The sequence below is a fragment of the Mesocricetus auratus genome, unplaced genomic scaffold, assembly GCF_017639785.1.
Source record: "Mesocricetus auratus isolate SY011 unplaced genomic scaffold, BCM_Maur_2.0 Super-Scaffold_100031, whole genome shotgun sequence".
Taxonomy (NCBI): domain Eukaryota; kingdom Metazoa; phylum Chordata; class Mammalia; order Rodentia; family Cricetidae; genus Mesocricetus; species Mesocricetus auratus.
The window spans coordinates 15,115,363-15,131,908 of NW_024429212.1; positions in this window are offsets into that span (position 1 = coordinate 15,115,363).

Here is a 16,546-nt window from a genome sequence, read left to right on the forward strand (position 1 = left end):
CGTCAAAGATCTTCAGTAAGAGTATCAATAAGCGCTAATGGTAGTTCTCTAAGCTTGGCTGCCCACAAAGGGTTAACTCGTTCTTCTCAGCTGAGACTTGAATTGCTTGTCAGTGCTGAGGTCACTGTCACTACTAAATGACAGATGTTTCCCTGAGAATCCCAGTATCCCTTCTGGTGGCATAAAGTTCAGCGTTTGCAGCAATGGGGTGGTGTACTTTAATAACTGTTAAATTTATCCTTTGGAGATTTTGCAAAGATGCCCTATTGCTGCTGGAGGGCTCCCTCGACACCTCACTCTGCATTTTCTTTTCACATAATGCCTACGATTTAGAGTCGCCAGGCTCCCTGCTGCGCAGCTTCTGCAGCCTTGGTTCGGTATAACCCAAATACTCATAAATCTCCCTTCTTCAGCAGCAGCTGGGGTATGGCAGTGATGTCCCTGCTCCATAATTCCAGTCAGCCCCGGGGCGAACAGACAGACCAATCCAAAGCCACCACGTCAGATAAAGCAGCACTGCTTGCACAACTCAGCAGCCTCAAGAGGTAGTCGTGTAATACTCCCGATTTGTATTCTGCATAAAACTCCTCTTACAAGTTATAAACTTCCTAGAGGGAGCACACATACCCAGCTGCAGGCCACTGAACATATGAACGCTGTAATTGTAAACTCAGAAGGAGTAAGCTAAGCCCTTTCCATGCTACAAGCTGAAAGCGATAAAAAGAAAAACCTCACCGCTTAGGGTTAAGTATGCTATTTTTTCAGAGTTAAGTATGCTATTTTTTCAGTTTGGAATGCTAATTGAGCAATGCTTTCCTGAGACCCTGGACTTGATATGTAATATGAAGGCATATGACTGATTAATATATCTGAAGTGTGTGTGTGTAAAAATCCATTCGTGGTTATTGCAAGTTGTATTTGTGCTCCATTGACCGACTGTTGAGGCAGGTAATCGGATGGTTACTGTGCTCATACTAATTGCATTGGAGAGACCTTGAGGAAACAATGTGTTTGTGTGGTGCTTTCTGATTAAAAAACAAACTGTGTGTGTGTGTGTGTGTGTGTGTGTGTGTGTGTGTGTGTGTGTGTGATGCAAGTGTCCATGGGGGCTGGAAGAGGGTAAGGGATTGTAAGCTGCCATCTTAGGCCCTGGGAATTGAACTCGGGTCTTCTGCAAGAACATTGTGCATTGCTAACCACTGAGGCACTTTCTGATCCTTCACTCTGGAGCATGGGTTTTTAGTCTCGGCACTACTGACATTTTAGACTGGCAATCCTTTTGTTGTGAGAGCTCGCCCTGTACCTTGTAGGCTCTTCAGCAGTAATCTTGACCTCTACCTAACCAAAGTCCAGGAGTAGGAAATCAGTTACCACAACCAGAAGTATGTCCAGAAGTTGCCAAATGCCCCGCCCCCAGGAGGCAAAATAACTCCTAGTTGAGAACCACTGGTCTAGAATGATGTGTGGAGTTTGAACATTAAGTGTCTGTTAAAGGAGTTAGGAGAGTCAAAGTTAGAGGCCTCCCTCCCTCATTGCTCACAGCAAGCACCTCAGGGCTCCCGATCCCCTCCCTATATCAAGACCCTCCGAGGCTCACACCCCTGCCTAGCATGTCGAGCACTCACAGACGCTCAGTAGATGCTTCTTTGTTCACTGAGTTTTGCTTCCCCCAAAGCAAAAGATGTCTCCGTTTTCTAACACAGGGACGCCACATTTGTCTACCCCTAATCAGCTCGTTGTTACAGTTTTCTTGGGTACACACATATGTTCTCCCATTGAATTTACTCCAAATGCTCACCGTGTGCAAGACGATAGGGCAGGAGCCCAGTGGCCAGGAACAAAGCAGACATAATCATTGGCTTGGGGGGTCTTAAAGACAAGGGCAGTCATAACTTAGGAGCCACCCAGGGGTGTCTGGCAGCACTGCATTCTGTACTAAGACAGGTGCAAGACATGACCCGTGTTCTTTGGGTCCCCCTCCCCTGTAGAGATCCCAGTTTCTTTCAGCCTTGTCAGGCTCAGTGTTGTTGCTGTCATCGTTGGTAATGAGGGAACTGGTCTCTTGCCGACCCCGGCTGCAGAGGAGTCTAAGGCCTCACATTACACGGAGGGAGAAAGCACAGTGTACGATATTTCTCTTGCCCCTCAGTTACAAGTGCATCCCTGTCACTGGGAACCAACCAGTGGTGCACCCCGGAAACAGACTGACAGAATTCTAGTGGCCCATTCAGACAGATGCTAGGTTTGATGGACATGGCGTGTGTGTGTGTGTGTGTGTGTGTGTGTGTGAGTGTGTGTGATATGAGTGTGAGTGTGTGTATAAGTGTGTGTGGTGTGTGTATGTGGTGTGAGTGTGTGTGTATGTGGTGTGAGTGTGTGTGGTGTGAGTGTGTGTGTGGTGTGTGTGGTGTGAGTGTGTGTGTGATGTGAGTGTGTGTGATGTGAGTGTGTGTGGTGTGAGTGTGTGTGGTGTGAGTGTGTGTGTGGTGTGAGTGTGTGTGTGGTGTGAGTGTGTGTGGTGTGTGTGTGCGTGTGAGCATGTGTACTTTCTCTCTGTGTCTGTTGGACAGACTCAGGCCTCCTGCGTGCTGGGAAGCACACTTGTTGGTATCGCGTGTGCCACGCCCTCCGGCCTGTCTTCTGCCTCGCTGTCCCGCCCGCTGCACACGGCGCTCTTCTGCCCAGCCCTGGCGTGATGGACAGGTTCCCATCACCGGGCAGGAGTAAGCTGAAGCTTCCCCAGGGCATCCCTGCCTTCTGTCTGCCGTCACTGGCCGCCTACAACTGTTTGACACTGTTTATCTCTTGTCCCCTTCACCAGAGTGTCAGCTCAGGAGAGCAGCGCCGGCTCCTCAGCGTGCAAAGGGATGAGGGACCAAGGTTTGTAGCGGGTGGGACTCCCCCTACAGGCTGCTCAGGGCCAGTACGTTTCCGGATGATTCTTACCGTAGCTCAGATCCCGAGTAGACTTCTCGGCCTGGGCGCAGCATTAGATTGGGATACATCGAGGAGCTGGCTCCTGGCGGGTTTATCTGCCCAGTGGCTGAGTCACACCGCATTTCTTTTGGCCTTTCCCTCCTCTTCTCCACCTGTGGTTGCGGTTTCCGGGTAGCACACCCGCTGGCGAGGCAGGAAGGAGGGACAACGGGGAAGGTGACCCCCAGGGCCTGTCTCTCTGCCGTTGAGAAATCAGGGGTTCTCCCGGGAATTTCCTAGCCAATCTCTGCTTATCTGCTTATGCCTCTCCGTACAGCACTTGGTCGCATGGCCGCCGCCCTCGATGCCCGAAGGGAGGCGGGAGGGGTCAGGGAGGGGCCTGGGGCTGACTGCTCAGTCGGCTTGTCAACACAGGCTGTGACTTCTAAAGACGTACGCGCATCCCCGGGGTAGAAGCAGGCCAGAACAGTCGGTGTGTTACGTGACAGTGACACAACTTCAGTTTGCGAGACGCTGACACAGCCGGCGGAGCGTCTGCATATAACTCAAGGACGGACGGACAGAATCCCGTGTGCTGCACACCATCTCTAGACTGATGAAACACTGGGGCCAAGAAGGAAAACATCCACCCGTTCAGTGCAGGCGCAACCTTCTCCCAAGGGCTTTCGTCCACGGTGGGCTGGATCCAGGATGCGGGGACTCACAGATGCGAACCGTACAAGCTGGAGCATGACTCAAGATCAGACCGACGTTCAAGGGCAGGGATTGGGCGTTCTTCCCCGTGCTGTGCCCGGACTGAGCGTTATCTGTGGACACAGCAGAAAGGAACGCGATATATTTGCTCGTTGGAGTGATTGCAGAGAAAACATGCCAAGCGAATTAGGGAAGGCCACCTGGGAAGGTATTTGCTCCCTGGGCCTGAAGACGTCACTGGTTCTTTGGACACCAAGAACCAGTGACGGACACTTGCCCTGCTGGCTGGCAGAGGCCGGTGATCTCAGTTAATTGAGAGTCTGGGGGGGGGGGAGGGACCACAAGTGTGAGTTGTGTCAATTTGACGCTAACCAGAGTCACCTTGGAAGAAACCCCAGCTGAGGATTTACTCCATCTGAGGAGCCCGTGGGGGTCTGTGGGGCATTCTCTTGATTAATGATTGATGTGGGGAGGCCCACTGTGGGTGGTGCCACCCTGGGCAGGTGGGCCAGGTTATATAATGTTTGTGGTCTATACTTCAATTCCCGCCTCCAGGTCCCGCCTGCCCCCGGCTTCCCCAATGATTGACAGCGACCGGGACTTTTAAGTCAAGTATACTGCTTCCTCCCTACGGTGATCTTTGGTTAGGGTGTCTATTATAGTGTGGCAACAGAGGCAAGTGGGGACAGTGCCCTTCAGGGTGTGTGTGTGTGTGTGTGTTTGAGGGTGTTCGGTTGGCAGATGCAGTAATTTCTTTCTGCCCTTTGCAGTATTTTATAGTGACCAGCAGAGGGCAGCAGAGCCCTACTTTTCAAAGGCGATTCCAAGGGCTTCAGGCCCTCTCTTGTTGAAAGCAATACTTCCTTCTTTTAAAGTTGGAGTTCGAACCCGAGGGTTAACTCCATCCTGAAGTCGGTGTCTACATGAAGAAAAGAAACACGTGTAGACCCGTGGGTGTGGTTCCATGGATAAGACATTTGCCTCAGATGTTTGAGGCCCTGCCTCTATCCCCAGCACTGAAAACTAAAGTCTGTGACCCGCCCCTTGAGGGAGATGCAGTCTGAGAACAAGACACCCGTCCCTGTGGCTTCGATTCCTGAGAGTCGTAAGTCACACGGAACTGGAGGAAGGGTCGGAAATGAAACCACAGTTCGCAGTAACTTAGATTTCTGGGGTTTGTACCCAACCCTCCAATTCTTCCCGGTCTTTCCTGGGGGGCGGGAGGTGGCAGCTCTCTTCCCAGGCTGACATTTGTAATTGGCGGTGAAGCCATGGATGGCATCCCTGGCCTGACCTTCAGAGGCCCCAGAAGCAGAAAACTGGTCAAAATAGACTCTGAGAATGCTTGTTTCTTTACCTTGTGTTCTGTTTCTGAAAGGGTCAGAAATCAGAGAGAGAGAGACAGAGACAGAGACACAGAGAGAGAGACAGAGAGAGAGACAGAGACAGAGAGACAGAGAGAGACAGAGACAGAGAGAGACAGAGACATACAGAGAGAGACAGAGAGAGACAGAGACAGAGAGACAGACACAGAGAGAGACAGAGACAGAGAGAGAGCCAGAGAGCCAGAGACACAGAGAGAGACAGAGACAGAGAGAAGGAGAGAGAGAGAGAGAGAGAGAGAGAGAGAGAGAGAGAGAGAGAGAGAGAGACAGGCTGGGGCCACTGAGGGCGCTGGTCATCTCACTAAGGAGACCTGACTTTCCCATGCCACAACCCTCCCCAGACACAACTTAAGCTGAAACCCATTAGAAGTTAAATTTCTCCTAACTTTTTGATTCCTGAATTAAGACAATTTCTATGCCCTCGAACGACCTGAACCCCGGGTGTGTTACGTAAACTATTCCTGTGTTTGCCCGTGGAGGCTGTCCCATTGGGTAGGAATTCTTATTATCCTGCTTGGGTGTAAAACAGCTAATGCTGAAAGATGAAATCTTTTCCGGGTTCTGCAGTTAGCATCCCCTGAACACACGGGCTCTCATTCTCGTCTCCAGCAGGGCTCCTTTCCCAGAGAGCAGACCTCGTCAGCTTCCTGTGTGCAGCTCAGGCCTGTAGTTCACCGTCCAGTCTGTGAAACTCCGGGACTTGTGTTAATAAAATTAACCTTACATTAACTCCTCAGGGATGAGTCAGTGACTAGTTGACAAGAATTAGCCATAGAGAGTAGGGAGGACCTAGGGATTTGGATAGAGAGACACACAGGAAGAGGTTTTGAAGGACTTAGAGGTGCATGGTCTTTCTTGGTCTGGGGCGTGTGGAGAGACACATTTGCTGGGTCTCTGGTAGAAAGGAGAAGGTCAGCTGGTAGATCTTGGGCTGCCTCTTTGATCTATCAGTTTTTCACCCCAAATCTGGCTCCCAAGTATTTATTACTTGGGACAACTTAGATTAAAAATAATACAAAATACCCCAAATCCTCCTCTATTTGTTTATAAATTGTATGCAGTTTCAGCCAAAAACAAATCCCAACCAGATTGTCTCAAGAATTCAAAAAACATGAAAAACAAATAGTCCAGTGGTGATGCACACACACCTTTAATCCTAACACTCGGGGAGGCAGAGGCAGGTGGATCTCTGTGAGTTCGAGGCCAGCCTGGTCTACAAGAGCTAGTTCCAGAACGGCCTCCAAAGCCACAGAGAAACCCTGTCTTGAAAAAAGCAAATAGTCACGATAAGGAAGAACATACCCAGAGATGCCTTATAACAAACCCTGTGATGTGCTTTCTAGAATACCTGGAGAAGAAGAAAGACCGAACAAAGAGATGGACAGACCTGTGAGTGCGTGCTGGCATCATGTTGGGTGGGGAGGACGATTGTTTACACAGTGTCTGGGGCATTAATGACAGTGGCTACCCAGTGGAGTTGGGTTTGCAGTTTGCATCATACTCTGAACTGAAAGTAAGATGTGTTAAAGACCAAAGGTGACCTGTGAAAAACCAAGTGAGAGGTAATCTATTGTAAACATTGGTCAGTAAGCCACAGAGTAGCATTTATTGCACCTGTGGATTTTATTAATGAAAATATCAGGTATTTTCATCCCACAGTAAGTTGTGAATGTGGCATTCACAACACTGAAATTATGATAGTTATTAGATGTCCTGGGCACCTTCTCGCTTGACTTGAACAAAATAGTACATCACTATATCGCACACAAGAAAAAAACCCAATAATTTCACAATCAGGTAAACTGGCTTTCTCTGTAATCCCAAGTCTTTTATGTGCTTAAGGATATTTTGAACAGCGCAGACTTGGTCAGACTGCAAGAGAGTTCAATGGCTCAGCGAGGTTCAGCAATTCTGAGGAGGGAATGACTTGTGGACCACATTCTCCCGAAAGCGTAGTGGTAGGGTCTGCCAAGGTTTGACCAAAGTTCCAGGAGGGATCTTAGAGAGAGCTCCTGCCATAAGGGTTAAGTCAAGAAGAAGATGCTGGGTTATAGAGAACCGGCCAGTGAATCCGACCGTGGACGTAGAAAAAAGCCATCAGAGGTCATAGTTGAACATCCATCGTCTCGGCTACTGCATAGACCGTGTGGGGAATGAAGACTGAGCTCACTGACTAGAGACCAGCTCTTGCAGCATGGAGGAGTTGACCATTTCCTGGGTGGTAAATGACAAAGAACCGTCGGTCACAGAGAACAAAGCCCCGCTGATGCTGGACACACACCCTGAGTGAACAGGAGGTCGGAAGGGCCCGCTAAGCCTCCGGCTGATGAGATCGTTGACCAGAAATTGGGAAAGGCCTGCAGTTCACACCTAGGGGACGTTGTGTCCAGAGCTATTTACCTGTTGTGGGTCCAAGACATCCAAAACAATAGAACGGAGAGGGAACAGCTCGGAGCAGCTGTGAGTAGAAAAATTCAGGCAGGCAGTTACAGACTGACCTGGGGATTTTTCTTTTTCTTTTTTTCTTTTTTTTTTTTTTTTTTTGGTTTTACAAGACAGGGTTTCTCTGTATTGTTTTGGAGGCTGTTGGTCCAGCCTGGCCTCGAACTCATAGAGATCCGCCTGCCTCTGCCTCCCGAGTGCTGGGATTAAAGGCGTGTGCCACCACCGCCGGGCTGGGATTTTTCTTTTTAAAGCAACATGTTTCATTTTCTGTGGTCATAAGAATAATTGACCTGGGCTGGTGAGATGGCTCTGTGGTTAACAGTGTGTACTGCTCTTATGGAGGACCTGAGTTTAGTTCCCAGCATCCACACTATGCAGTTCGCACCTGCCTAAAACTTCAGCTCCCCGGGATCCTTGTCCAATCTCTCTGGTGTCTCGGGCACTGGACTCATAATCAAATTCCCCATTCATTCCCACCGTGTGCACTTAATTAAAACTAACTCTAAAACCTGTTTTCAGTGGTGACATTGTTCTTTAAAAGCTCTTACTTGAGAGAACTCCCAAGAACTTTTGATGCCGAGGCCCTTTTTCAACTCAAGTTGTTTGTCTTCTCTTAGTTCTCAACTGCATAGGGTTCTAGAAAGCGTAAGAAAGGTTAGAGACAGGAGGGATCGGGTGGGGGAGGGTGGGGAGAGACAACTGGAATCTGGGCATCTCTAGGCTGAGCTAGGAACCCAGTGCAGCGGGAACTCCCAGGAGTCTTTGAGGGTGACCCTAGCTAAGACTTCTAGTAATGGGGGACACGGAGCCTGAACTGGTCAACCCCTGTAGCCAGGCCAGACTTAGAGGGGAGGAATTGGGACCCCCAGCCCGGCCACAAACCCTTCAACATCCAATTTGTCCTGCCTGCGAGATGCGCTGGGGTGAAGATGGGGCCGGAACTGTGGGAGTGGCCGGCCAGCGGCTGGCCCAGCTAGAGACGGCTGGCCCTCCCCACCACCTGCTCACTCTGGGTGTGTGCTCACCATGGCATGCATGCCTCCTGCAACCTTCATAGGAGAGCAGGTGCCGAAGGGGCTGATTTAACACGGGGGGAGGAGTGGATGGAGGGCTGAGGAAGAGGAGCAGACGTGGGGAAGAGGGGGAGGGGAGCAGAGGAAGGAGAGGGAAATTTTATTGGGACGTAAAAACAAAATACACCCTCCCCCGGGGGCTGGAGAGATGGCTCCGAGGTTAAGAGCACTGACTGTTCTTCCAAAGGTCCTGAGTTCAATTCCCAGCAACCACATGGTGGCGCACAACCATCTGTAATGGGATCTGGCTCCCTCTTCTGCCCTTCAGACATGCATGCAGGCAGAATACTGTATGCATACTAAATAAATAAATAAATCTTAAAAAACAAAAACAAAAAACCAAAATATCCTCCCCCCAAAAGAAAAGAATGGCTATAGAAGCTAGCTACATTATTTTTCTGTAAGGGAGTGGAATTATTGACATACAGCAAAATCTCCTGTGTCTATCATTTACTTAAGAAATATTTCTTTCGTGTAGAGATTTGTCTTTTAATTAAGAGTAAGAAAATACACAAATTCAGGAATGTTTAACTTTGGAAATCATTCAACAATGACAACAGTGAACTAAGGCAATTGGCTTACTACTAGATTGCTGACAAATTTTTAAAATAATTGTGGGCTGCCCTTGCTGGTGTATGCCTGAAATCCCAGCACTTGGGAGGTGGCAGAAGGAGGGTCAGGAGTTCAGGGTTAGCCTTGGCAAACCTGATGAATTTGAGGACAGCCTGGGCTACCTGGGACTAATTATGGGTTCACTTAGCTAGAGAGCTTTCCTAACTTTAATTTTTTTTCTTGGTTTTTTGAGAAAGGGTTTCTATGTGTAGCTTTGGAGCCTATCTTGGCACTCACTCTGTAGACCAGGCTGGCCTCAAACTCACAGAGATCCGCCTGCCTCTGCCTCCCTAGTGCTAGGATTAAAGGCAAGCACCACCAACGCCTGGCAACTTTAATTTTTTTAAACCTTCACAAAAGAAGGATGTTTAAGAGCTTGCTTAGAGAAAGTTCAATTAGTTATTTAATAATAGTTTTTGTTTTAATCTTAACCCCCCCAAAAAAACCTATGCCACAAATTCCCATTCTAACTTATTCATTCTTAGAGAAAACAACACATTAAAACATTTTTGCTTAATATATGGATGCTGTTGCTAGTGTTTTTACTATTTGAACAGTGCCTTAAATGATGTAGTAATTGATGAGCAGGGAATAAAGAGGGTTGCAGAATATACTGAACCGGAAGCAGCTGTCTACTTAACACAAGGCTTTTTGTAAAAAGAGCAAAGGTGTGTGTGGGTCCACTTGGGTGTGGCAGGCTTTCTTGGACCACCAGCCCCCAAATGATGGCATCGAGACTTATGATTAATTGTGAATGCTCGGCCTTAGCTTAGGCTTGTTTGTTTATAGCTAGCTTTCTTTCTTTCTTTCTTTCTTTCTTTCTTCTTTCTTTAACTTAAACTAACCCATCTCTATTAATACATGTGCTGCCCTTAGGCTTGTTTACCTCATCTACACACTGCCCATCCTGCTTTCCTGCCTCCCCTGTGTCTGTCTGTCTGTCTGTCTGTCTGTCTGTCTGTCTGACCCCTGGTTGGCTGGCTCCCCTTTCCTCTGTTCCCACCAGCCCTGCCTATCCCTTCTCTGCCTAGCTGTTGGCTCTTCAGATTTTTATTTGACCAGTCAGGTGCCTTAGGCTGGCAAGGTGGAACAGCCAAGAATCTTCACAAAGGCAGAATAACAAAGGCAACACATCTTTACATAGTTAAACAATTTACATAGCTAAACAATTATTCTGCAACATAAGGAAATGCAACACATCTTTACATAGTTAAACAATTTACATAGCTAAACAATTATTCTGCAACATAAGGAAACCCAACACATCTTTACACGGTTAAACAATTTACATAGCTAAACAATTATTCTGCAACATAAGGAAACCCAACACATCTTTACATAGTTAAACAATTTACATAGCTAAACAATTATTCTGCAACATAAGGAAACTCAACACATCTTTACATAGTTAAACAATTCACAGTTACACAATTATTCTGCAACATAAGGAAACACAACACATCTTTACACAGTTAAACAAATATTCTATTCCACACAACCTGGAGGCTAAAGACAGGAAGCTGATGTTTTCTACAGCTGTCCTGAACCTTTGCTTCATAGTGACCTCTTCAAAGTGGTCAGTAGGAACAGGGGGAATCTCTTTGGTGACCACACTGTCCTTAGACAGTTCAGTTGTCTTACTGTTGATGTTTCCACTAACAGAAAATTTCCCTTCAATGCCATGAGTTTGTTGTATTTTTAGAAAGAGCAAAAGTTCTTCATAGAGAAATCTGGGGAAATATGAGCCAAGCCACTCCTGGTTAGACAAGCACAGCAGACTGCCAAGAGGTCTCCCTCCTCTTTCTGGACTGGCTGTCATGGCGACTTGGGATGCTTATGCGTGACAGCTGAGAACAGTAGGTGGATTCACCTGGCAGAGTCTGGGTGACAGAGATGCCGTCTTCAGTGGGATTTCAAGTGCATGAGGGGGTCTAGAGTAGAGGAGGCCCCAGCACAGCAAAAACAGGTACAGAGGGAGCAGACAACGCTTGAAAACCTGATCTGTTTTGAGGTCTAGAATGTTCTGGTCTTCAACTAAGGTACAGACATGATAATTCCTTTTTAGGAAAAAAAAAAAAAGGAATGAATGGTTCAACGAGTAAACTGGCATTCTCTTCTTTAAAGTCAAAGTTTTTTTTTTTGGTAGATGTAACAGGATGGAAAGGAGGGACGGGGTAGATGAGTCTGTTATGATTGCTACGACTCTGAGTCATTAGTGAAGCCAATGAAGAGTTCAGTAAGGTATACTTTAAAAACCTTTGAAAATGCTGTAAACACCTTTAAAGGGGCCACATGCCACCCTGTTTGCATAATCAGAATCTGTTCTATGCCCAACATCTACAAAAACATTTATCTGTAATTAGCTCTTTTTCTATTTGGAACCCAAACCCTTTTGGTTAAATTAGAAAATTCTGAGTCACTTTAAAGCACTTTGCGTCTTCTGTTTGTTTTCTGTTCTCTCCTCCTCCCCTTCCCCTTCCCCTCCCCTTCTTCCCTCCTCTTCCTCCCCTCCCTTCAGCAGGTCTTGCCATCCCCCTGTCCAAGTTTGCTGAGTGTTGTGTTTTGCTTGTGTGCGCTGTCACTAGTCAAGTCTTATTTCACGGCAATGTAAGTACCTCGCTTTAGGCCTCTAAGAACTCTCTAGAAACAATAACGGTTTCCTAATGGATCTCTTAAAATTCGGTCTCAACCTTCGCCGACGTTTACTTGTCCATTCATTTTGCCTTGTGTTTAATTGTCGAGTGGCTTCCACAACTGACCCTCTGCCGAGTACCACAATAAAGGACAAAGGAGAGGAGATCTGTCCTTTCATACGCGTGGGAGGAATGGGCATAGGCTGTGCTGGCTGGCTGAAGTCAGCTTGACACACAAACCAGAGTTAGCTGAATGGAGGGAGCCTCGGTTGAGAAAATGTCTCCATAAGCCTGGGCTGCAGGCAAGCCTGTAGGACATTTTCTTAATTAGTGATTGATGGGGGAGGGCCCAGCCCATGGTGGGTGGAGCCAACCCTGGGCTGGTGGTCCTGGGTTCTTTAAGAAAGCAGGCCGGACAAGCCACAGGGAGCAAGCCAGTAAGCAGCTCCCCTCCACGGCCTCTGCGTCAGCTCCTGTCTCTGGGCTCCTGCCCTGTTTGAGTTCCTGTCCTCACTACTTTTGGCGACGAACTGTTATGTGGAACTATGGGTGAAATAAACCCTTTTTCTCCTGAAGTTGCTTTTGGTCAGGGCGTTTCATCACAGCAATAGTAACCCTGACGGAGACAAACTGTAGTAGGGTATTCCTGTGAGAGACCTGAGCATGACTTTGGGAGGACTGTGCAAGAACTTTAGGACTCTGGTCTAGAAACGCCATCGAGTGTTGGGAGTTCAGCGAGCTGTTCTGTAGGAGCTTGGGAGATTAAGAGTGTTGAGGGCCCTGCAGACCATGTAGGTCTGGCTTGGAAAGTTCCAGAGGGAAGACTGAGAGCCCCTTAAGGACTCTTTCTTATTTTGAGCTGAGAATCCGTGGTTCTGATTAGCCAGGGCTGAAGAATCAGCTGTCATGAACAAGAGACCGGAACCACCGACGTGAAACCTTTGCTTTTCTGGAACGATTGACGCTGGTCGGCTGCATCTGACAAATGAGCGGCGACTAGGAGAGACCAGCATCACTGAGGTGACATCTTTTCCAAGTGTTTCCTCAGAGTCAGCATACAGGAGCTCTGTTCCCTGGTGCTGGCCGCTGACCTCGGTGATGTGTGAGAGCCGTCCAGGTGAGGCTGGTTTTGAAGGCATGAAGGGGTCATGGAGAGCGGCTGAGGCTTGGCGCTGTGAGGAGAGCCCTGGAGAGGCTGCTGGCAAAAGCAGTCCAGGCTCAGCAGAGACCCAGCATTTGAGATGCCAGTACCAAGAGATGACCACCGCCGAGTCGGCAGCCATGGAGTCAGCCTGAGCCTGTGCTGCAGAGGGTGGAGCCTGAGCTGTGACCCGAGCCCTTTGGAGGAGCCCACATGGTTGTGAGTGAGTCCCAGATATTGGGTCTTAGTTACTTATACTGTTGGGGCTCTATTATGCTTTGTTCAGACTGTGAAAGTGCCCTTGAAGCCCATCTTCTTCCCTCTTGAAGTAAGAACATATTTAACTTAATTCAGGGTTTTACAGGAGCCCCCACAGCCGAAAGGCTTTGAACTTTAAAAAGAGAATTTGGATTTTTAAAGGAACTGCGTATTTTGAAGAGATTGAGCACTTAATGTGTTTGAATTTGTAAAGACTGAGACTTTTGAAGTTATTTATGTTTTATACTGTGATATTAATATTAACATACCATCTTGGGGATGAGCGAGAAAGAATTTGAAGATTAAAGTGGTGTGTTTATATGTAAAGTTGGCAAGGGTCACTTGTGCTAGTAGCTACTTTTATGTTAACTTGAGGCACCATATGATCGGGCTGTATACAAGCCTGTAGGGGGGAGGGTCCAGTCATCCCTGGGCTGGCAGTTCTGAGTTCTATAAGAAGGTAGTCTGAGTAAACCAGTAGGCAGCTCCCTCCATGGCCTCTGCATCAGCTCCTGCCTCCAGGGTCCTGCCCTGTTTGAGTTCCTGTCCTGACTTCCTGTGGACAGTGAAGTGGACATGTAAGCCAAATAGACCCTTTCCTTCCCGTCTTTGGTCTCGGTGTTTCATCACCACAACAGTAACCCCACTGAGACACAGACCTATATGTGAATAGGAATTGTTTACTACTGCCAAGGCAAGACACTGAGACAAACAGGAGGGAGATGATTACAGTGATGCCAAAGCAACCTTTCTTTTTTCCTCTTTTTTAATTCTGAAAGCCTCCCACACAACGCACGCTGGCCTTGAGTTTGCCGTTCTTCTGCCTCAGCCTATTGAGGGAAAGGGTTACACTACCCCTAGTTAAGAATTAGTCTTTGTAAAAACCAAATCTGATCATGCTTAAAATCTTCCGTTCGCCTTCAGCGGCCTGAAGAGTCAAGTCTGCCTCCTAAAACAGCTCCTAAGAAGCCGTTTTAACATCTCAGACGCCACCAAAGTCAGAGATTGCCCAACAAGTGTTAACTGAATGGATACTCCTTCATTGAATACAATTTTTAAAAAGTGGCTTAAAGACAATGCTGAGGTTTCTCTTATTAATAAAAAACTTTTTAGTTTTGAAGTGAATTTCCAAACATTTCGTTGAAAGGAAAAACTGCTTCGATCAATTTTTTGGAGCCCAGATGGCAGGCGTTAGAACTGTATTTTTTAATCACCGAGAACCTGCTAGAATTTTGATGGAAATATCAGAAATGTCTTATTTCCAGAAGGAGAAAATGTTGCCTTTTTGTGTGGTAGAAGTCTGTACTAAGGGTAGGGAATAGTAGATTGACATTTGGTCATTATTTCTTATCAGGGATGTTTCACCCGGAATGTTATCTGACAGCTATATTCTGGGGCTGACAGCATTGAACCGGCTTAATTCCCGCCGAACAGCTCTAAATAGGCAGAGCTGCAATCAGTTTAACAACCCCTGGAGGCAATGAAGTCTCTCCTTTGAAGGAATACTCAAGGGGAAGAAATCTAAGATTTATAAAGGGCAGCAAGCATTCAAGAAACGGGCAAAGTTTACGTGTGAGCCTATAATTGATGTTTCCTTTGTTGGAGAAGAGAGCTTGAGGACGGTTTAAGAATGAATCTTTAACAAGTTCTAATTTGCACTAACACGTGTGTTCAAGATGTGAAGGAGACCCGTGGTTCTGCGGGTTCCATTTTCTAACAGCCGGCTAAGAACACGTGGAGGGCTCATCAAAGCCTGGGAAAGAAACTTTTAAGATTAAACTGGAAGGCTTTCCCTGGGGCCTCCTCTGATGTCGACGCCAGAGGGTCACCTCACTACAGTGTTGGCCGGGCTTCATGGCTGTGGCGTGCACTTGCTTAATATGTGTGGTGTATGAAGAAAAATCCTAGTCCACTGTAGTGTCACCCTCATTCTAAATGAGCTCGGCAGGTCAACTTCTGTTGGTAGCGAGCTGACCACTGCGTAAAGAGGGATTATGTTGAGAGCGCCCTAACATGAGATCTCCACTCACTGTTACCAGCTGTTTCTCTTCTGGGGTTATCGCAGCGGGTCTGTGGTTTCCTCATCTGTAAGATAGGGATGATGGCTCTAACTGGGGCAGTCTGTGGTTGAGAAGCTGAGGAAGAGTGCTCAGCAAGTGTGGGTGACAGAGGAAGAGTGGACTCAAGGTCTTACTATGTGCTGAACAACCGGAGTTCCTCTCTGCCTGAAAGTCACAGTTATCAAATAATGTGGGTTCAGTATGACGTAGAGTGCTGGGGAGGGGGAATAGGAGGAATGGGTCAGGATGCAGAATCAACTTGTTGCTTCTCAGTCTTAGACTCATTTCCTAGGGAGGTAACTCTGTCCTTGTAGACGGACTCTAGGAGTTTGATCCTGAGACTTTGTAATTCCCAAGTATATTATGGTGTTCTTGTTCCTTAAAGTAGTGAGGGTCAGGCATTCCGGTGACACCAATCTCTCTGTCTCTCTCTCTCTATCCCTCTCTCTCTCTCTGTCTCTCTCTGTCTGTCTGTCTGTCTCTGTCTCTCTGTCTGTCTCTGTCTCTCTGTCTCTCTCCCCCCTCCTCCTTCTCTATCATCTATCTTCCTATCCATCTGTCTATCATCTATCTATCTGCCTTTCTTTCTACCTTCTATCTCCCTATTATCTATCTACCTATCATTTATCTATCTATCATTATGTATCTCTATCTTTTCTCTACTTATCATCTATCTATCATCTATTTACTATCTAGCATCCATATCTATCATCTACATTCCTATCTATCCTTATTTATATCTATCATTCATCTATCTCATCTATTTATACCTCTCCATCTGCTTATCATCTATTTGTTTCTGTCTGTCACCCATTCATTTTGCCTTGCTGTAGATTGAACCAAGAGACCCTGGGTTTCTGGCCAGATAATTCTGCGTATACGTACATGCACAGCTTCATTTTTATGCATGTAGGTGTGTGCAGCTGATCGCCGATCCTTGTGGTTTGACTCTGATTTGCTGTTATTTCCTGTAGTCTCGCTTCACTTTTGTTCATCTCCTAAAGATTGTCCGTGCTTTGGGTGTGTTGTCTCACTTACACCACGGTAGCTGCAGTCTCTGCAGCAGGGGAGGGTAGGCAGGAGGAATGGGCCGTGCTTTTTCCAGATAAACTGTGGACCTCCTTGAAGCGTCTCATTCAGTTGCTGAATTCTCCTCACGGTTTTTAGTCTCAGATGAAATATTATTTCTTTCAACATACTTTCCTTGGCCACTCTAGACCTCAGGAGCCCCTCCGGTGGTCCTTGGGAGGGGTTCTGGGTCACCACTGTCACTATGTAGGCATTGTCACCGCTCTTGCTCCTGACCTAT